This window comes from Lissotriton vulgaris, chromosome 5, assembly GCF_964263255.1.
Source record: "Lissotriton vulgaris chromosome 5, aLisVul1.2, whole genome shotgun sequence".
Lineage (NCBI taxonomy): Eukaryota > Metazoa > Chordata > Amphibia > Caudata > Salamandridae > Lissotriton > Lissotriton vulgaris.
In genome coordinates, this window is record NC_141693.1 from 374,348,280 (window position 1) to 374,370,225 (window position 21,946).

At 49.0% G+C, this 21,946-nt stretch overlaps 1 protein-coding gene across 1 annotated transcript in view; it reads left to right on the top strand.

The window, feature by feature from the left end:
• Positions 1–21,946, top strand: part of CHD5 (chromodomain helicase DNA binding protein 5) — a 1,029,381-nt gene that overhangs the window by 736,807 nt on the left and 270,628 nt on the right. The gene's annotated exons all lie outside the window — the stretch shown is intronic.

Consider the following 21,946-nt stretch of genomic DNA (forward strand, 5'->3'; position numbering starts at 1 on the left):
CCCTATTGAACAGAAACACTCATATTTAAAGATCCTCGCCTGCTTGAGCACGAGATTTTGGGGCAGATTTACACGCCCCTTGTGCCACTTTTGCGTCATTTTTCTCACGTTAAAAATGACGCAACAGTGGCGCAAGGGGCCTTCTAAATCTGCCCCTTTATGCCTACAGTCCACCATTTAAATAAATAAAATTAAAAATGATTCCAGATTTGTAAAGTGCAACTTATCACCCCTTGGGTTATCAGGCGAGGGGAGCCGTTAGAGGGGATTAACGGCCTGATTCATGAAGCTAAATTGCGCTCGCAATAGCTGCAAAAATGCGATCGCGGGCGCAATTCCCATAATCGGAATTCACCATGAAAAATACGAATTCGCAAACACAGAATTGCGAAATCGTTAAAAGATTCGCAGAATCCCGGCAGTAGACCATTTGCGAATCGGAAATAGCGAGAAAGCACGGATTCTGCGAAAATAATAGCGAAATTGCAAATTCCTCGCAATCGGAATTCATGACAAATCGCAATTAGCGAAAAACCCCAAAATCGCATTTTGCCAGGCGCAATTTCAGGACAACCCAAAGCAGGTGGTAACCATCAAACCCATAGTAAAAAAAAATTTGAAAAACCGTTGGCCTATCAGCAACTGGTGCTGGCCTGCCCAAACACACTTAAGGAGACGCAGCATCAGCATAAGGAGCGTCACAATGCCAGGAATGTACATGGTGGTCAGGCGGCGAAGGCTACAGCGAGCAGCACGGAGGAGACGCAGAATCCAGGCCAGGATCTTCCGCCAGTGGGTCACCCTGCTGGGCCAAACCAGAGAGCAAATTTACGCAAAGTACCGCCTGAATGGGGCAATGATCATCGAGCTAATTCAGGACCTTGATCCCCTGATGTAGCACCCAACAAGGCGGACCAATGCCGTGCCAACACATGTCCAGGTATTGTGTAGCCTGCACCTCCTGGCCTCCGGGAGCTTCCAGGGGATAGTTGCGGCTGCTGGGGGGATATCCCAGCCCACCATGTCCCGCTGCCTAGGGAGTTTCCTTGACGCAATGCTGACCCAGCTACACCACCACATCAAATTTCCAACAAGCCAACAGGAATTGGATGAGACCAAGCTTCAATTCTACAATGTTGTGCATTTCCCACACGTGATAGGATGCATTGACTGTACCCACAGCCACATCTGCCCACCAGCTGCAACGGAGTACATGTACCGCAATCGCAAGTCATACCACTCCCTCAACATCCAGATGGTCAGCAATGCAAAGACATACATCACGGACATAGTGGCACAGTACCCGGGGAGTACACATGACTCATTCATATTCCGGCACAGCGGCCGCCACACACGACTGGCCAGGGGAGACTTTGGGGAAGGACACCTACTTGGTAAGTACACTTTGCCCACAATGTCACAGTGCGATGAAGTAGCTGCGCTGCACAGGCACTCACCCTCTGCTCCTCTCATTCAGGTGACAGTGGCTACGCCCTGCGTGAATACCTCCTCACCCCATACCTCAACCCTGCTACACCACAGCAATGGCGTTACAACGTATCACACATACGCACAAGGAATTGCATTGAGAGAACTTTTGGGCTACTGAAGAGCAGATTCCGCATACTTCACAAGACAGGTGGGCCAATGTACTACAGTCCTGAAGTGTGCTGCCGCATTGTGGCTGTGTGTGCTATACTACACAACATTGCTACCAAGCGCCGGATACCTGTCAACATCTCTGGCAGTGAATCGGAAGGGGACGACCGGCCACCTGCACATGCGCGCCATGCACGCGGGGAGAACCCAGCTGAAGGCCACAGACGCTGCAACCACATCACAATGAACAGTTTCTAGTGCACCCTCTCCCCTCACCCAACAAATCACAATTGCATGCAAAATTTAATAATGACACAACGCCAATGTGTGATGCTAAATTAAATATTATTGTTTGAATCACAATAATGGTTCCAGTTGCCATCCTTCCATTGCAAACAGTATTTCAGCATACTGCTGCGTCCAATACACAGGGCAGGCTTATGTTCAGCCTGTGTCTGTACAAGTACAATTCAGTCAGGTGCGCCTCCGGCGCAAAGCACCCAAGCGCCTCTCCGGCTCCTCCTCAGCCACCGCACATGGCCTTGCAGTGGGCCTGGTGCTGCGTCTCAACACCCCTACGTGTGAGGCAGAGTGGCTGCTCACACTTGATGTGCCCTCACTGGCATCGTCACCCCCGACAGTGGCAGGTAGAGCAGGGTGAAGTGCCGTCACGGCAGTGGTCAGGTGCTCAAGTACCCTGGCCACATCCTCGCAGCATTGAATGAGCTGCTGCTGCTGCGCCAGGGACTGGCGCGATAGCTGCGACGTGGCATTGCCAATAACATAGTTTGACCGGGTGTAAGCCGTCAGCCGGGTCAGTAGCTGACGGTGGCGGCAGCGGGCCGTGTTGCGCTGTGAAATCATAGCAGCTGTGTTGGCCTCCATGGCTGCAGTCATGCGGGCCATCCCCTCCCCCACACCTGCCATGGCTGCCGTCATGCGGTCCATCCGGCCCATCCGGTCCCCCACACCTTCCACATTGCGGCCAATGTTATACAGCTGCAGCTGTATGGCCCCTTGCCGGCGTGCCTGCAGCTGGTGAATCCGGAGCATTCGGCGTTCGACACTCATGCTCAGCAGCCGCTGTCCATTCCCCCTCCTGGTGCTGGGAGCATTGGTCTGCAGGCGAGCCCTGCCACGCCTGCTCTGCTGGCCTGCCACAGTGGGTGGCCGCTGTGTCGTCGCTGTCGCGGGACCTGATGTGGTTGCGCCAGCTGCTGGTGGAGTCAAGCTAGGCATTGCTGGTGTGGCAGAGGCTGGTGGCACAGTGGTAGTGGGCTGGGCTGCAGGTGTTGGTGCTGCGGCAGAGGCTGGAGGCACAGTGGTAGTGGGCCGGGCTGCAGGTGTTGGTGCTGCGGCAGAGGCTGGAGGCACAGTGGTAGTGGGTCGGGCTGCAGGGGTTGGTGCTGCGGCAGAGGCTGGAGGCTGTGTTTGTAAGGGCACCTCCTCGTCATCCTGTGCTTCCTCATCTATGTGCAGCCTCTCGCTGTCGCTGCTGTCCGCGCCACCTGTGAGGGGAAGTGGACGTTCATTACTTGCATGTATCTGTCACACGTGCAGTTGCTACATGCATGCTGGGTGACATTCCCTGACTGCCTATGGCATTGCGTACTTTTGAACCTGTCTGGCTGCATTGAGGTACTTGTACATTGTGGCCACACTACATGTCCCACAATGCTTTAGGGCATTACCTGATGTGCACCAATGGCATGACTTTGGAACATTATGGGAGGCTATAGGTTCATGGCCATTCTCAGGGGACAGGGTCGCAGTCGCATGCCACTTACCTTGGCTCTCTTGGGTGGGGCGGGATGAGTCCAATCGGGTGACTCCAATACACGCCTCAGCCTCCAGGGTGTCTTCAACGCGATCCTCCATGGGGGTGTTTGGAGGGACTGTAGGTCCTCCCCCTCCAGTGGCCAGGGACTCTCCCAGCCTCTCGGCGACCTTCTCCTTGGCACGACCTCAGAGGTCGTACCACCTTTTCTTCAGTGACCTTTCGGCCACACCCACAGAGTTCACTGTGGCCGCTATCCCGACCCAGATCCTGCGCTTCTCCTGCTCGGGCACCCTCCTCGACTCTCTCCCGAACAGTTTGGAGTGGTTCTCCACCACCCCTTCAATTAGGTGCTCCAACTCCTGCTCGGAGAACTTTAGTTTTCTCTTGCGCCCAGTGGTGTTGCTGGGCCCAGGTACTGCCTCCTCAGCCATTGGTGCAGTGGAGTTGGAAGTGGTAGTCCAAGGTGTCCTTGCAGGAGCTCTCTCTGTTGCTGACTCGAGGTCTGCCTCACTGTGGTGAATGGGGGTGGGAACTGGCTGCTTCCTGGTTGTGATGTCATCACTGTGTTCAAAATGCGACTTCCCGTTTTCCCGATCTCGCGATTTTGTGATCTCGCTTTTTACGATCTCGCAATTAGCGATATCGCTATTTGCGATATCGCAAATCCGACACGGATGTTGCCGAAAAATTACGATTTTTCTGCGATTTTCGATAATCGCAAACGGTTTTTGCGGCCGCGTGCGATTCGCTTTTTTTTCTCGCTAAACATCATGAATACCGTTCTCCGATTTCTCAATTGCGATTCGCAGTTAATCGCTATTTGAGAATCGCAGATTCCGGTTTTCATGAATCAGGCTGTTAGTGAGCTAATGCCCAGAGTCACATGATGCTGAGCTGAGCTACCGCCAGCCATCAAACCATGAGCCCCACGCTCCGGAGTTAACCGCTCTGGCCTCTGCACCACACCTCCCTATTTAAGTAGATACACTGTACTCACAGCTGATTGTCAATCTAGCTCACATGTTGTTTTGGCCAGCACTGCGTTCTTTTTTTGTTGTCGAACGCACAAACAACAACAAAACAAAAATCAAACTCCCAAAGTGGAAGTTTGTTTGTGAAAAAAACTAAAAATTGACTTGATGCACAGGTAGGTTTCTCCGTATACATGGGGACATTGTTTATTTGCTGTTACTGATTGCAGCATGCATGGCAGAGCGGGGCAGGTAAAATCAGTGATGGCAGGGCCACCACCATGGTAACCTGACAGCCCTGGCAGATGGGCCACCAGCTCAAGAGTTTGCTGTGGAGCTGCCAGCTGATGCACACATTGGTTCCTCCATCTCTAAATGAGGTGGAGTAACCAAAACGTTTGGCTTGGCAGGATCCCTGACACTTTTCGTCATCAATCAATCAGTGTTAGTTAAGCGCTACTACTCACCCGTGACTATACTAAATACAGCCATTAGTGTACTGTCAAAGTAAGATAAGATTCAACAATAACAGAAGTGGCAACACTTCTGTCAGTTCAAACTATCTCTCTAAGTGAAAAGAAAACTAATCACAATGTGTCCCCAAGCGGCTACAGCGAGAGAGGGAGCATAAAATACCATATATTGTAATGCACCAATCATATTCCACATAAACTATTTTGACATACTTAGTATCAAAGTATAAGGTTCAAGGGGGCACTAGAGAGCCCAGACAAACGATGGCCGCCACCTAGCAAGGCTCTGTTGGTTGGAGCGATATATCCAATATTTATCCTGCTCTAAACAGGGGCATCAGGCCTGCCCTGCAGTGCCTGCACACTTCTACAGTTGCTGCATCTTAGGAGCCGAAAGTTTTGGAAGGGGAGTGAGCGGACGGTCACCTCACAGAGAGGAGCCAGTCACGGCCTGCATATGGCCTAGTTTCCTGGCTGAGCTCCTCCACATGGTTATAGGAACCGGAGGGAAGAGGAATTGCCGCAGGGAGAGCACTCATCAATGAGGGCTGTGATCCAGTGCTGGAGAGGAGCAGTGCGCAGAAGCTGTCCAGGCCTGGCTAGGTGAGTGCTTGCAAGCCGCTGGGCTGCCTAGCTTTGAGCAGCCCACGTAGGGCAAGTCAGGCCTGCCGCTCTGAGACACAGCGGGCGTATTATAGTGCGGCCGGGCTCTGCAACAAGTGGGCAGAAGATCGCCCCGGTCCGACCCCCATGGCAGCAGCCGCACAAGGAACATGCCGGTGAAGGTAGGTGGGGAGCGAAGAGGCAGACATGGCCCGACCAAGTGAATGATTATGTGCAGGCCGCCAGTTCTCAGTCAGCCCGCGTGGGGGGCAATTAGAGGCAAATTGGCTAGCTGCTCTGGCACACAGCGGGCTGGGTATACTGAAGCTGGGTCCTGTGACGCACAGTGAGCAGTAGATTGCCATGATTGAACCCCCGCGGCCTCTGGCGCATAGAAAATGCACCTGCAAAATGGAGACAATCGGACTGCTGGCCTGAGCTGGAGAAGGAGTGCTGAGTGAGCAGGGGATGAGCTGGTAGTGTTTGACCCTCTCTAGGCCTCTGGCCCTAACAAGTGACACATGTTTTGACAGGAGTCTCCACTGCCCTTTGTGCTTGCTAAGGGGGGTGGGCTGGTAGATGAATTGAAGACACTGGTATTGAAACATCATAGCTCATTGGTGAGATTGGGCCTACTTGTGCCCCCCAGGATTGGGCCCCAGGGTGTGGCGGGCACCTGACCGGAAACTGATGCTACTCCCTATCCCTGGACTGCAGCTGTGGAGAGCTGGATCACTGGCTGTGATTGACAGCTCGTACAGCAAGTGGGTCACTGCGCTGGGCACCTGCTCCGCTATGGCCGGTGGGGTCTGCTTGTACCCCCCTCTGTATTTCCCCAGGGGTAAGGCGGGACCCTCTCTGTGGCAGTGAATGGCCAAGGTGATCACAATTGTGCACACACACCTCATGACCATGGAACTCAAGGGTCCATGCCTGATGCAAGATGAGGAAAACTGATGAAAGAGAATCTAAGCTCTCCTTTGAACATCAGAGGGAGATGTATAGAAAAGATTGGCCATCCACGGGATGGAGAGGGCTGGTCCCAGGTGCCAAACATTCCTACTATATTTCTGGATCTTAAACAGAGTCTGACTGCTATTGATACGAAAATTAATATGCTGGATGACAGGTTTTACCGCCTTAAGGGGAAAGTTAATGAGTACAAAGACCAAATAGCATCATACATCAGACGTGGAAGAGGTGCACTCCTTGACTGGGGAGAAACTGCTTCAGATGGAAAGGGTCCTAGAGGTCATCTGAAACAGGCATGAAGATCTCGAAGCGCACTCCAGGAGGAATAATTTGTGCATAGTAGGAGTAACAGAATCAACAGCAATGGGTCGCATGGAGCACTATGTAGAGACAATGCTTCGGATTCTGTTTGGAGACACACTTTCTGCCATGCTCATGTTTGAAAGAGCCCATAGATTGCTAAGCCAGCCCTCCCCTCGCCCTTGGTCTTTGGACGTACCAGCTCACCCCATAGTAGCCCGATTCTTGAACTATAGAGCTGGGGACACAGCTTTACGACTAGCAAGAGATCAGCAGCCCCTTCAATATCAAAACAAAGGGATTTCCATCTTCCCAGATTTTAAGGTTGCTGTAGAGTCACCTAGGAGGGATTTTCTTCCAATCAAATGCTCGCTTCAGAGAACAGATGCCATGCACTCTCTAATGTATCCAGCCAACCTTCAAAAACACCATTCTGGGAAGACTCATTATTTACGTGATCCGAAAGCGGCTGCCAAACTTGTCAAAAATATACCTGTGACTATAACGTGGTTTGTGGCCTGGGGCATGGAGCTGGGGATCTAAGTGATAATGACTGAGTTGGCGTGCCTCCCACAAACATTGATTGTGGGCGTATTTTCCGGCAGTTGGTGGCAATGCCACTTTTGCAGATTCCTCACTGCGCCATGAACTGCGGTATTGTCCTTTGGGGGAATTGCTGGTGGCAGAGTCTTGAACGATGGCTGCATTAGGGGACCCGCTCAGGGGGATTTGGCCCCCTTTACTCTGTTGTGCTCCGGCCAATCAGCTACATTGTGGCTGGGAGAGTGTTGGGCCTCTGGTTCGTCCCTTCGGGATGATTCCTTGTTTGTTCTTTTTGACTGCAAATTTAGTGCAATGTGATGGGTGAGATGGCGGTGTTTGGCCAGGGTGGGGGGCCAAAGTGAGAGGTGGGTGGGATGTTGTGGTACTGTTAATGCAGGAAGCATCTTGTTTACAATATTTGGCTGTTCCTTCCCCTTATTGCACTCAGTGTAAGGACATCTGCTTTGTGGAATGGCGTTCACCGCATGCACGACGGACGATCTCGCACCCATAGATGACTCTCAATCAATCAATTAATCAGAGTTGGTAAAGCGCAAATACTCGCCTATGAGGTTCTAAAAGGTCCATGGTGGTAGGGGGTGCGGCTCCGTAGTTTGCTGGGGTCATCTGAAGAGCCAGGTTTTGATGTCCTTCCTGAACAGGGTCAATGTGGGACATTGCCGGAGGTGGATGGGTAGGGTCTTCCAGTCTTGGCTGCAAGGTTGGCGAAGGACTTTCCTCCCATTCTAGTCTTGTTGATATGACGGACGGTGGCCAGAGAGAGCTGGCGTGATTGCAGATGTCTTTTGGGTGCGTGGAAGGAGAGGCGACTGTTCAGGTATGTAGGTCTGGTATTGTAAAGGACCTAGTATGCGTATTTGAGGTGTCTGAAGGTTATTCTTCTTTTGACTGTAAGCCAGTGGAGATCGTGCAGGGTTTGGGTGATGTGACTGCGACAGGGAATGTTGAGGATCAGTCTGGCTGTGGCATTATGGACAGTCTGGAGTTTACAAAGGAGTTTCTTATTGATTCTGGTATGGAGAGCATTACTGTAGTCCAGTCTGCTGCTGATGAGTCCATGTGTGATGGTTTTTCTAGATTCGGTTGGGATCTGTCTGAAAATCTTTTGGAGCATTTGGAGGGCCATCCATTCAGGCTCCTATCCATATAAGGCCCAAATGGAGATGTCCCCCAAGATTCAGAAGCTGGCAGGAATGCTTGGGCCTGGGCCACTTCTATGGGGAGAGGGCTTCAACCTGATACGGGACGCTGGCACTGACAGGTCTAGTAACTCCTGCACCCTAATCCAGCTGCACAATTGCAATTTATAATTCCTGACTATGACCTCTCTGATCTCTAACGCTCTCCACACATGGGTAGAGCAGAAGGCACATGCATAGCAGCTACACACACCCCATGGCAGAGGATTGATTATTGGCTGGTGACACAGGATATAGATACATGGACTTCCAACGCACACAACTACCCTAAACATTGTCGGTTTATGCCCCTGTCCTATTGGAGATAGCCTCCACAGATTCGTTTATGTGTGCCTTTATGTGGCACCTCCCAGCAGGAGCTCTCCATGACCAGGAGTTTCGCAGTGAGGTTAGATCGGCAATTGTACAATACTTTGAGCACAATGTGCACACAACATCGTCTCAGTCTACCCTGTGGGAGGCCTTTAAGGCTGTGATTCAGGGGGCATGCATAGCAAAGCAGGCTGGTGTGCTGTGAGGCATTACACAGAGAGATTGCATAACTAGAAGGGGAAATATACACTCTGGGGCTCAAATACTTTGCGACATGCAGTGAATCCACACTGGCAGCTATCCGTGGCAAACTCATGCAAGTGATTACATAGTCAAATTGACAATGACCAACTCAAAGAGCATGTTGGTGTAGAAGCCATACAAAGGAGATTTATCTACCCAATACATGTCCACACAGACCATGCCCCTCCATACCTTCACTCCTACTTGGGCTCGGTGCAACTACTCTGGCTTGAGGAGGGCCACGGCATTTCCTCATCGAGCCCTTCCTGGTGGAGGAGGTTGCTCAGGTAATTAATGTGATGCCCAGTGACAAGACCCCTGGCCTAAATGGCCTTACTGCTGCCTTCTATAAACAATATGTCAAAATCCCGGCCCGACATCTCCTCACCATTTACAAGGAATCCTTAGCTAATGGAATACTCTTCTTCCTCTCCCTGTGAGAAGCATTAAGGTGTGACTATACTAAAACCAGACGAAGACCCCCATAGCCATTGAGCCATTGGCAGCTCAGTTGAGACAACACCACTCTCATCGAGGCCTGGCTTTTATACCTCTCAGGGTCCATGATTATGTTATTCTGTACCTCTCAGGGTCCATGATTATGTTATTCTGTATGTGAGGGACTCGCAGGATAACTTGGACCCGCTAATGAAAGAATTTTCCAGATTTGGTGGCATAACGGGTATTAATATCAATTGGGCCCAATCAATTATATTCCTGTTGAGGACCGCAACTGGGAATTCTCGGTGCAGTGGATGCGAGAGGCAGTGCGATACCTGGGGATTTGGAAAATCCCTGAATGAACTATGGAAAGCAAACTATGAATGTTTGATGTCCAGGCTGGGGGAGCTCATGGAGGGCTGACTGAAGCTCTTGTTATCACTGACTGGGAGGTTGGCTGTAGCTAAGATGGTGATTCTCCCTATATTCCTTTATCTTTTTATCCCACTGCCAGCGTATTTTCGTAGGCAGCTTTGGTCACACCTGGTGACTTTCACACAAGTGGGCATATAGCAGTGTGTTGCTTGGGAGATAATGACACTCCCTTTCAAGCAGGGAGGGCTGGAAGCACCAGATATGGACTTTTATTATTTTAGTGCCCAGGCACTGTTTGGAATACAGGAAACTGGTGTTGCTAGTGCCTTGCTGGCGTGGGCCTTCGACCTTCAAATCCCCCTCACTGGTGACCAGTGGAAGTATTGCTGCACTCAATCTAGGGCTCTAACCCCCAACTACAGGCTGTGCTTGTTGCATTTCAAATACCTGCATAGGCTATACCTCACTTCTGAGCGGATGCATAGGATGGGCCTGATTAAAGATGCGCGATGCTTGTGCTGCGCCGTGCAATTTGCTAACTTTTTGCAGTTGGTGTGGGACTGCAATGGTGTTCAGTGCTTCTGGAAAAATGTATTTGATGCTATTGACAAAATCACTGGGCATGCCCCTGAGCACTCACTGAGGGTTGCACTCTTAGGATAAGTGAAGTAGGTCACCCCAAATGCGCACAAACTGAGAGCAATCTGAGGTTCCGTGACAATTGTAAGTGATGTTTTCGACTCGCACGAATATAGTCGAGTCTGGTATCTATGAACCGCAAATGACGAGTTTAGTAAGTGTGCGCAGTTTCGCTGTGCTAACTTAAACCGTTCGTTTGTTATGTGGATTTTTCATCTGTACCCACGGGTTCCATCTTAGATACGGCATCCATTTTGTCTCTTGCCCTCAAGTAGCCAGCGAACGGACGCTGTCCGCTTCGCGACCCTGGGACTCCCAAGATATTTGCGGAAGACACATGTTCTTTGCAAGTGTCTTTATGACGAGGGGGTTGCTACTGTAAGGCAGATGGCGCCGCTCGAGGCTCATCTTGCCGCACGGACTTATTGTCTCAGCCGTGCATCTCATTAGGCACGTCCCTTTGATGCCTGTATCTCGTGTTTTCCGATACCTCCCCTTTTACACCCTTTCCGATCTCCCCACTGTCTCCGTCTTCCTCTGCACCTGTCTTTGTTCCTATTTCGATCTGTTTTACTGCTGATTGGAATTCGCTAATGTTGGGAAGATGGGTTTTTACAGTTGGGAACCGCCAAATGTTTCCGCACTTATGTTCCGGACCTCATGTGTTTCAAAGTGACCAAAGCGACCCCTCTGGGGGATAATGGTGGGAACTGGGTTGTAAACTTTTGTGTACCATGTTGTCCTATGGGTAAAAACTGTATAAAAGGAGCGATTCACAGAACCAATTTGAAGCAGTCTCCCCAAGTTGCACGTGGTGTACTTGTCGTGACTTCTGTGTTCCCTGCAGCAAATAAACCTTGAATCTTTGACGTCCAAGGAAGTGTCCCGTGTCTCTGTGATTCGTACGCCGGAGCAGGTTACCCACGAAGGTTTCAGGTGTTGTGCCCTGGCACCGCTGGGTCTTAAAGAACCCAGTCCTTCAGTTGGTGCCCACGTGGGGCTGCATCAGTGGTACCGGTCCAAGCCCGACGATCGTGAGGAACTTCGTGTGAAATCTCCGAGGGAAGGTGCACTCCGCTTCATCGATCCTGTTGTCAAAATAAGTGGCCCGAAGACTTTTCCCGCGAAGATTCCCGCCTCCGGACGGCTGCGACGGACTGCTGCCCTGACTGTAGACCTGTTTTGGCGCCTGGCGTAGACCTTGGTATAGCGAGACGATTGACGGGCCTTCCTGGTGACGCCATCGATTTTTGAGTTAAGTATTTGTGGGTCGCTCCCAGAGTTCTTGGTTGTTGACACTTTAGCGAGTGTTTTTGTTGTTAACGCTGTGTGAGTGTTTTTGTCGGTGACACTTTGCTAGCGTACTTTGTTGTGTTGTTTGACGACTGCAGCCGCCAAAAACCGAGGGTTTTGTTCTTTGCTGGGACTTGGTAAATCCCGTAACCCTTGAAGTTTGTGAAACTCGGCTAGTGTGCAAGATGCCTGGTCGCAGTACTTTGTTTAGTTGTTTCAGACCTTGTGGTACGGATTCCCGACTGGAGGACTCGTGTCCGATACCTCCGGTTGGAACTCCCACTTATGAGCTCTATAGTAAGCATGGGCTAGGCCCAATTACCTTTAACGATTATTGGATTAAATATACGAAGAAGGACGGCGACCTTCGTTGGCCACCTCATGGTAGCTTCGAGGCCCCGATCTTAGATAATCTAGAGATTAAATTATTCGAAAGAAAGTCAAGGCCGGCCATGTTTGATGCCTTTCGGTTGTGGCGCAAAGAAGCCCGACAGAAAGACATCAGACAGACTAAACGCACTCAGCGAGATAATGTTGCTACCATAGTGAAGAAAGCAGAGCAATTTCAGCATGATAAGGAAGTTAAGGATAAGGAAGTGTTTGATAGATTACAGCGTATGACTATAGATAAATGTTATCCCGCTTTGCCTACGGAGTCGGAAAAGAGGGAAGAGCCAGTTGAGGATCCTTTAATGTCTTATCTTATGAAGTCGCCACCTCCGTACGTACAGGGTACCGCAACTCCTGTGGTCCCTGCCGTACCTATTCTTCCGCCTATTCCTCCTCCGCCTGTTCCTCAACCTGCACCCGTTCTTCCGACTGTTCCTGCTCCTTTGCCTGTTGCTATCCCTACTGCTCCTCCGCTTCCACATACTCCTGTTCCCGCTGCTGCTCCTGCTACTGCTCCTGTTTTGTTAACCCCTGCTGTTGCTACTGTTTCTACTCCTTCTCTTGTTAGTCCTGTGTCTTATTCTTCTCCCTGTATTCGTAGTCGCAATTCTCCTCTTGCGGCTAGCTTCTTTCATTCGCTCGGACCTGTTCATGGGTCCGCTGGTTCCGATGGTCCTCAGAGACGTAGTCAGCTTCCTGGAAACAGAGAACGCGTTGCGCTATATAATATGGCGATGGGTTGGATGGTAAATCCTCTTAGGTGTCCACCCCGTGTTGTCCTTGAAACCTTTTGTCAATTCAATGTACCAACCCAGAGATATGTGTTTAATGAAATGTGTAAGTTTCTTCATGATCAGATAGCGGCCGATGCGCCTGACGAGGTGCTGACCGCCCTGTCTGATCTTCAGCTTCAGTTCGCAAATGGACTGATAGTGGATACTAATGTTCGACGTGCTGTTGAACGATTGCTATCTCTTCGTCCCGCTCCAATCCCTCATGCATTGTTTGTTGAGGATATTGAAAAACAACCAGATGAGTCTGGCCAATATCCCATGCGTGAAGTTCCACCGGTTTGGATGCCAGGTAACCCCGCAGCTGCCCCTCCGGTCCCGCCGTATTTTCAGAGAGTATGGATACATCTCCCATGGAAAAGATCAGAAGTGCTGCAGGTGAAGCAATCTTTGCCTGACCCTCGCAAGAATCCTGCAGGGTATTACAAAGAATTATCGCAGCTCGTAGATGCTACGGTAATGAATCTTGCCGATATCGATATGTTGTTTGGCAATGTCGTACCGCAACCGGTATGGGCTAAGATTCGTCAGGAGAATCACACAAACGAACTAGGTGGTGATTGGGCGGCCATTATAGCGGCGGATGGGTTACAAGTCGGTGGTGCTAAGCCTGAACAGTTGATTGCCGCTCTCCCTCAAAGAATAATAACAGTAATGAAAACTCTTATGCCAGCTATGAGGGTAAACTGGGACAAATTGTCAGCTTGTAAGCAGAAGAAGGATGAGAGTGTTTCCGACTTCTTTACGAGGTTTGAGGAGGCATTCATTGATCATAGTGGACAGGATATGGGTACTGAGGGTGGTCAGAGATTGTTTGTGGATAAATTTGTTTCAAATTTATTGCCCGATTTGAGCAATAAGCTAAAGAATTCGGAAAGTGCATGGGCCGTTTCTACTTCGGCCCAGATATTGGCTACGGCACAATATTATGAGAATAGGGAAAAAGAAGAGAATGACCGTGCTGATAAAAAGACGAAAGAGCTCAAAACTAAAGTGTTGTTGCAACAAGCGTATCCACCACGGTCGACTCAGAATAATTCGCAACAGAATAGATCACAGCCACAATCGAACAGATCCCAAAATCGTAATGACTCCTCTTCCCAAAGATCGTCGTTAGGGTACAATCAATGTGCTTATTGTAGACAGGAGGGACACATTAAATTCAATTGCCCTGTTTTGAATGAACGTAACAATGGTAACTCATCGAGGGGAGGTCGCGGTGGTTCACAGCAGGCATCACGTGGTAGAGGTCGTGGTGTTCAGAACGATCGCTCAGATAACTCATCCAATTCTAATAATTGTTTCGATCAACGTGGATCATCGCAAGGACGATCTGCGCAGTACAATGTAGACGATTATTACGTCGATCAGGGAACTGACGACAGTAATTACTAGGACAGCCAAAGACAAGGAGAGGGAGTGGTATCAGTTCCGGTTGATCAGAGAGGGCCTTACGTCGCAGTTGCTACATCGGGCGTCGTTGAGCCTTTTCTGTTGGACACTGGTGCAGCGAAAAGTTCTATCATGCATTCGAAACTCCCTGGCGCACCTTTGTCTGGCTTAACAAATGTTTCCGTTGGATTCTCTGGCGCCCCCGTTAGCAATCCAGTTTCGCACCCTTTGCCCCTTAAAATTGGGCCACGTGAGCTAGAAGCTCCGTTGATTTTGACTACGGGTTGTGGTGAAAATCTTTTGGGCCTGGATTTGCTTAAACGTTTGTACGCGACTTTGTATTGTTCTCCTGCGGGTGTAAAGCTTACGTTAGGAGAGAGGGTTGTCTCTCCTATGTATTTGTCCCTCGATAAGCTCCCACCGGAATTGAGTTCTCTTCCTGCGTCTTTGTGGGCGACGGGTCCAAATGACGTGGGCCTACTTGATATCTCCCCTTATGTTGTTCAGTTGAAATCTAATGTGCGACTGCCACGTATTCCCCAATATCGTATCTCCCTTGATGGTGAACGAGCACTGTTAGCGATCATCTATGATCTGATTGAGAAAGATGTTATTGAAGAGACTCGGGGAAACGTGTGCAACAGCCCTGTGCTGCCCATTCTTAAACGTACTGATCCTTCAAAACCGCCCGTTTATCGTTTTGTTATCGATTTACGGGAGGTGAATAAAATTGTGGTTCCTCAATTTCCCGTTGTGCCTGACATCACGGCGCTACTGACTCTGATTCCAGCTTCTGCATCGTGGTTTTCGGTGATTGACTTGAAAAATGCGTTTTTCAGCATCCCGATTGCCGAGGAGAGCAGGGACCTTTTCGGTTTCTCTCTCGGTGGACGTAGCTTCCGGTTCAAACGCGCTCCTCAGGGCTACTGTGAAAGTCCATCTATTTACAGTCAAGCCTTGAAGGGTCAACTGGATGCGTTTAGGTTGCCGGTCGGTGCGGCCTTGATCCAATACGTCGACGATTTATTGGTGGCTGCTGATACTCAGGACATTTGCAAAATTGCTACGGTGTCATTGCTGCAACATCTCTGTGAGTTGAATCATAAGGTGTCCCCTTCTAAACTCCAATATTGTTGTCAAGAAGTGACCTATCTAGGTCACTTATTGTCAAAGGAGGGAAGGAGGTTGACCCCAGAGAGAATTGCAGCAATTGCGCGAATGGCTGTGCCAAAAACCCAAAGAGATGTGCGTGCCTTTCTAGGTATCACGTCGTACTGCAGGCAATGGATTCCTAATTTTTAATTGCTAGCGAAACCATTGGTGGCTCTTACGTGCAAGGATGTTTCAACTCCTTTACCATGGACGGAAGAATGTCAGAAAAGTTTTTCTGAACTGCGTGATTCATTGTGTTCGGCTCCTGTGTTAGGTACCCCTGACTACAGTAAGCCGTTTACGTTATATGTTCACGAGAGGGAAGGTTGTGCTTTGAGTGTCTTAACGCAACCTTTTGGTGGTAAACAGCGTCCATGTGCATATTTTTCCTCGACCTTGGACCCAGTAGCTAGAGCATTGCCGAGTTGTTTACGAGCAACAGCGGCAGCTGCGGTCTCCATCCGACAATCAGCAGGATTGGTCATGGATAATATGCTTACGGTGATGGTTCCGCATGCAGTCGATACTCTTTTGAATCGAACGAAAACTCAGCACTTGACGAGTGCGAGGTTGTCTGGGTACGAGTTGACGCTCTTGGCAAGCCACATTCAGATAAAACGTTGTAATGTTTTGAACCCGGCAACTTTGTTACCAATTAGCACAGAGTCAGATGAAGTAGCAGAACATGATTGCTACTTGAGGACTGAAGAGGAAACAAAAGGTCGAGTGGACCTTAAAAACACCCCATTGGAAGATCCGGATGGTACTTTGTATGTGGATGGGTCGTGTTTTAAGCTGCCGAATGGCGATGTGACTACTGCTTATGCTGTTGTAACATTGAATACTGTTGTTGAGGCTGCAAGGTTGAATCAGAATTCTGCCCAAGCTGCAGAATTGATTGCTCTTACTAGAGCGTGTGTGTTAGCGAAAGGGAAACGTGTGAATGTGTTTACCGACAGCCAATATGCGTTTGGTGTCGCTCACAGTTTTGGACGATTGTGGAGAGAGAGAGGTTTCTTGACGTCGCATGGTACGAAGATCCAGCATGGCCAGCTTGTGAATGATCTTTTGGATGCATTGACGCTGCCTACGCAAGTTGCGATTGTTAAATGTAGTGCGCATCGTAAGGTGACGGATGATGTTGGTCGTGGTAATGCGTTTGCGGATGAGATTGCTAAGGAGACTGCCCGGAACCTTAGCACTCGGATGTATGTGACGAGTTCGGTTAGGTGGCCTGCAGAATCGAGCATGTGTGAGGACACTATCGAAAGTGTGAAAGAAATTCAGAATGAGGCCACCGAGACTGAAAGGACAAAGTGGAAAGAAAGCACGGGAAAATTGGATGCGAATGGTTGTTGGATTGATTTGTCGGATCAGAAAAGATGGTTGTTGCCTGATGCGTATGTGCTGGCCGTTGTGACAATGGCGCATGGGTTAGCACATATTAGCGTGAAAGGTATTTGTAAATTGTTGTCTCCGGTGTGGAAGAATGATGGCATTACGAAATGTGCTGAACGTTTGGTGAAGAATTGTATGGTGTGTATGATGTACAATCCTGGCAAAGGAACCCCAACTCCTCCCGGCAGTTTTGCTCCCCCTTCATATCCCTTTGAGGTGATTCAATTGGACTTCATCCATATGGAGAGATGCAACAACCTGAAATACGTTTTAGTTGTGGTTTGCGCATTCTCCCGATGGATTGAGGCCTATCCTCTCAAAGACAATACTGCTTTGTCTACTGCGAAAATCCTACTGAAGGAATATTTTCCTCGGTATGGAATGCCTAGAGTCGTGTGGTCAGACAACGGAAGTGAGTTTGTTGGAAGGGTGATGAAGAGTGTGTGTAAGGGCCTTGGAATTAATCAGAAATTCCACAGCGCCAATCATCCCCAGTCAGCTGGATTGGTTGAAGGGTACAACGGCACCCTTAAACTAAAGCTAGCGAAGATTCAGGCTACGACTGGTCTTTCGTGGCCTGACGCTTTACCTTTAGCATTACTGTCAACTAGGGCGACTGTACACTCCCGAGTAGGGCTTAGTCCCTATGAAATAGTGTTCGGCCGTCCTGCGAATGTGTGGGGGGTTCCTAGGCCAGGAATGTTCTCCGATCTTGAGTACCCAATGTTGATCGATTATCTACATGACTTGACTGCTAAACTGAGGTTAATTCACCAACAGGCTTACGACGCATTGCCGATGCAGACGGAGGGTCCAGGCCACCAGCTCCAGCCCGGAGACTGGGTGGTGACGAGAAACTTTTCACGCAAGAACAACCTGGACCCGAGGTTTACCGGACCCTACCAAGTGCTCCTGGCCACGAGGACTGCCGTTCGTCTCGAGGGACGTAAGAATTGGGTGCATGCCACCCACACCAAAAGAGTCCCCATTCCTTTGCCGGCAGACCCGTGGGTAAGGAGAGGCATTGCATCATCTGAAACAGAAACCTTGCCGGCGTTTGTGCCTTTTAGCGACGCACAGCTTGTTGGAGAATCCTCAGCGCAGCAGACAGACACTGTTGAACAATTAGCATCAAAAGACTCAAGACCAGAACACTCAACTGATCAGCAGGACGCTGTCTCTTCAACGGATCCTTTGTTTGACGAGCAGACACGTCCTGGGAAAACCCGATACTTTTTGCGATCTCGCACTAAGGACAAATAAAAGATCCTGCTTTGCTGTATTGACGATTGCATTACCCCGTTTTCCGTGATCAGTTTTGAACCTTCGTATTACTGTAAATATCTCTGTATATATATTGAGCTTCATTCCTTGTACTTTTTGCTTCCACAGCTGAGAGACTTTGTTTTTGCATACATATATATATTGTGCATTGAAGGCCGTAGGGCCGCGCGCGTACTTCCTTCTGGATAGTAGGTCTTGACGCTAGGTTAAAGGCCGTCGGTTCCTGGGAACTCCTAGGGATTGACTATTGCTACACAGAACGAAGTGCGTCAAGAAACGTTGCGGACGGTCGTAGGGAATGGCATTCTCGAAGCTGAATGATTTGGAGGGAGCTCAAGTTCACAGATTCAAGCTGCAGCAACTCAGTCGTACCAAATGTTTTATATTCCAACTGTTTGTATTGTTTTTGACTGCTTCTGCATTATTGGCGGGTGGGGTGTATTACACGATGGCTTACTTCTTACCTGCTACACCTACTCCTACTCCTGACCCTAATCTTACCTCTACTGCTTCTCCTCATTCCTTTCATATGTTACCCGAACACGAGCAGGCTAGACGTGTAGAATTCCGCAACAATTCCTTTATCCAGCTCCTTCATCAGCACCAGTTAGTGGTTAACACTACTAATTGTTGGGTGTGTGGGTTGATGCCACATACTACGGATAAGGGAATTCCATATCTGGTGTTACCGTATAGTTCCCAAGGGTCAGCTCGAGCATTTCAAACAATGTTTCGAAGCGCACTGGGTTTCCACCCCATTCGAGAACCACGTTCCCCCTACTCTGGTCCTACCTCGTATCAAAAACCTTTGTCGATAGCAATAGAGGATTTAGATAGTGATATCTATGATCCTTCGCTCATTCCCGAAGAAGAGATACAAGCCTATAGGGTCCTAAGTAGAGGTGAATATAGTGCGTTCACTAGCGAAAAGCAGCTTAAAAGCTCGCCTCCGATATGGGTCGTACCCCACACTGGTAATTTTTGTCTCATGGGTCGTGGCCGACGATCGCAAGCCCGACTTGGAGCAAGTGCTTGCACTGAAAATTACATTCTGCCGATGTCCTCGTCCCCTGTGTTTCTGGCTGCCAAGGGTACATACTTTATCTGCTATGATCGTGCATACACATGGCTGCCCGCTGACTTCATGGGCTCCTGTTTCATTGCAAATCTGTTGCCTCCGACGTTTACCGTAGATGCTGATTATCATAAGACTAGAGTTGTACGAGGCGTAATTAGCGAAGAGGATACTGCCGGTCAAGAGGCAGGAGACTTTTTCAAGGGTTTCCTCCCGTTTTGGGGACCTATGGTTAATAGTAGGAACCTGAGACAGTTGACCCGAGTGGTGGAATCGACAGCTAATATTACTGCCAGTGCCCTTGGTAATATCACCACAGAACTTCAGGCGGAGAGACTTATGACGTTACAAAACCGTATGGTTTTAGATGTCATCTTAGCAGATCGAGGTGGGGTATGTAAGGTGATCCATTCGAGCTGCTGCATTTTCATTCCAGATAATGCTCCTACTGTCTATCAAGCCATCTCGAGGTTGCATAAGATCTCCGAATCCATACACGTGGATGTAGGGGATTGGACGCTACTTGGTTGGTTTTGGGGCCTGATGTCGACTTGGGGTTGGAAGATTCTGATGATCATTGGAGTCGTTGTGGTGTTCCTGTTCACGTGTTGCCTTTGTGTACAGTGTGGTCCTGCCTTATGTGGCCTCTGTGCTACAACGTGTATAAGACAACCACCTGTTACCAAGGGGACTCGATTGGACAGAGCTATGCTACAACAACATCTCGATGGTTTGATGAATATCGAATATGATTCCGACTAGTGCTTGCCTACATGAGGGCAAAAGGAGCGTCTGAGGTTCCGTGACAATTGTAAGTGATGTTTTCGACTCGCACGAATATAGTCGAGTCTGGTATCTATGAACCGCAAATGACGAGTTTAGTAAGTGTGCACAGTTTCACTGTGCTAACTTAAACCGTTCGTTTGTTATGTGGGTTTTTCATCTGTACCCACGGGTTCCATCTTAGATACGGCATCCATTTTGTCTCTTGCCCTCAAGTAGCCAGCGAATGGACGCTGTCCGCTTCGCGACCCTGGGACTCCCAAGATATTTGCCGAAGACACATGTTCTTTGCAAGTGTCTTTATGACGAGGGGGTTGCTACTGTAAGGCAGATGGCGCCGCTCGAGGCTCATCTTGCCGCACGGACTTATTGTCTCAGCCGTGCATCTCATTAGGCACGTCCCTTTGATGCCTGTATCTCGTGTTTTCCGATACCTCCCCTTTTACACCCTTTCCGATCTCCCCACTGTCTCCGTCTTCCTCTGCACCTGTCTTTGTTCCTATTTCGATCTGTTTTACTGCTGATTGGAATTCGCTAATGTTGGGAAGATGGGTTTTTACAGTTGGGAACCGCCAAATGTTTCCGCACTTATGTTCCGGACCTCATGTGTTTCAAAGTGACCAAAGCGACCCCTCTGGGGGATAATGGTGGGAACTGGGTTGTAAACTTTTGTGTACCATGTTGTCCTATGGGTAAAAACTGTATAAAAGGAGCGATTCACAGAACCAATTTGAAGCAGTCTCCCCAAGTTGCACGTGGTGTACTTGTCGTGACTTCTGTGTTCCCTGCAGCAAATAAACCTTGAATCTTTGACGTCCAAGGAAGTGTCCCGTGTCTCTGTGATTCGTACGCCGGAGCAGGTTACCCACGAAGGTTTCAGGTGTTGTGCCCTGGCACCGCTGGGTCTTAAAGAACCCAGTCCTTCAAATCCTGCTTTTGCAAGCTAAGCGCTAGGTTGCGATGTATTGGGATCGGCACCCAATGCCTTGGAGAGCTGGGTGGCTCCAATTGTGGCCTACTACCAGGAACAACTGACTGCTTATTGGAAGGTGATGCCTGCTTGGTCCAACCCCAAGATATATGGTCCCCCATATTTCTGAGTGCCCTGAATAGGGAGAATGAGGTTGACGCCATTACGGGCCTGGTGGAAAATGACTAGACAGCGGCCCCTCCGGGTACGGGTCACTTTCTTTAGGATGCTAAGTGGGGTGTGCAATGTGATATGAATGCTAAGATGTATGTTGGTGCTCTACGTTTGAATCTCTCTGAGGTGGCCGGAACTTTCTTCCCCTTGTTGAGTGGCTTATCCCCTTGTTCCTCTGTTCCCCCCACAATTATGCAAGAATGATGAATAGTTGACAGAGCTGTAATTTGTCTGAAATATTGCATTGTGCATACTGACCTTGTATTGAAATGTACGCAGTTTTTTGCTTGCAAGCCTTAATAAAAAGGTTTTTTTTTTAAACTTAAAAGTATAAGTTTCAAGATTGGATAATAACTATTTGTGATAATGTTATCCCTGGCCCATAGGATAGGTTATACATACTGTAATGAGGCTGCGCATTTGGAGTCAGTCACCAAAGTGAATATGCATGAATTACTCAATTTTCCTTGATAAATGTGAGACACGCCTTAGAAATCACAAGTCGCAAAATCTAAATCACAAAAGGCAAAGTTTATTAAAAACAACATTCAGTAAAGTTTGTGATAAGTCAGTCATGTTCTGATGCATCCCACATATGAAGTCATCGAAGTGTCACCTTAATAGAAAACACTGCACCCCAAAGAAACATTAGAACTGCACCCATAATGCATATCATCAAAGAAACAAACATAACCATAACATGAGTCCATAGGACCCCACTGAAGTCAGTATATGTTCTTGCAAAACTGAAGCATACAAAAAAGTGATGGATG